We start from the raw sequence: 618 nt of genomic DNA on the forward strand, positions 1-618 counted from the left end.
TTTCCTGCCTCTTCTGTCTCGTTGGTGCTCCCTGCCACCCGTAAGAATTATCTGAACTAAATTTTTTTGAATAAATGACAGTAATCCTAATATTCCTAATACCATATGAATGTGAGTTACAGTAGTCATATGATCGTAATAACTTGGCACCACGACGGTGGCGATCAACTAGCTTTGTTTACTCAGGCTTTCTCTCCCTCAGGCTCTGTGCAGGTCCCCATGAAAGAAGACGTTTGGTGCACCGTTGCAGTCTTGATGGGCACAAAATGGATCGGTCGTGTCCCTCCTGATTCGGCCTAGGAAGAATATGAAGACAAGATTGCGTCAAAGAAGCAGTGGTGGCTGTGGCTGACACTGCCATGTGAGCATTGGTGGTTCAGTGGTAGAATTCTCGCCTGCCACGCGGGAGACCCGGGTCCGATTCCCGGCCAATGCACTGAGTCTTTACTGCTGTATGGACTCAATGGTTGCAGAACTTCTTTGTCTTGTCAGCCAATGCAGTTGTCCTTTGTAGTACTTAGCACAGACGGGCTACACCGGAGCAAAGTATATGTTTGTTTAGTTTTGTAGCCTACGACTCCTCACGAGGCTCTACAGCTCTGCAACATGCCACCAAAC

At 47.7% G+C, this 618-nt stretch overlaps 1 non-coding gene across 1 annotated transcript; it reads left to right on the forward strand.

Moving 5' to 3' along the window:
• Positions 1–365: 365 nt before the first annotated feature.
• On the forward strand, positions 366–436 carry trnag-gcc. Its single transcript has one exon. It is a non-coding gene; the product is annotated as a tRNA-Gly (tRNA).
• Positions 437–618: the final 182 nt, after the last annotated feature.

This window comes from Plectropomus leopardus, unplaced genomic scaffold (genome assembly GCF_008729295.1).
Source record: "Plectropomus leopardus isolate mb unplaced genomic scaffold, YSFRI_Pleo_2.0 unplaced_scaffold39606, whole genome shotgun sequence".
In the NCBI taxonomy this organism is placed as follows: Eukaryota; Metazoa; Chordata; class Actinopteri; order Perciformes; family Serranidae; genus Plectropomus; species Plectropomus leopardus.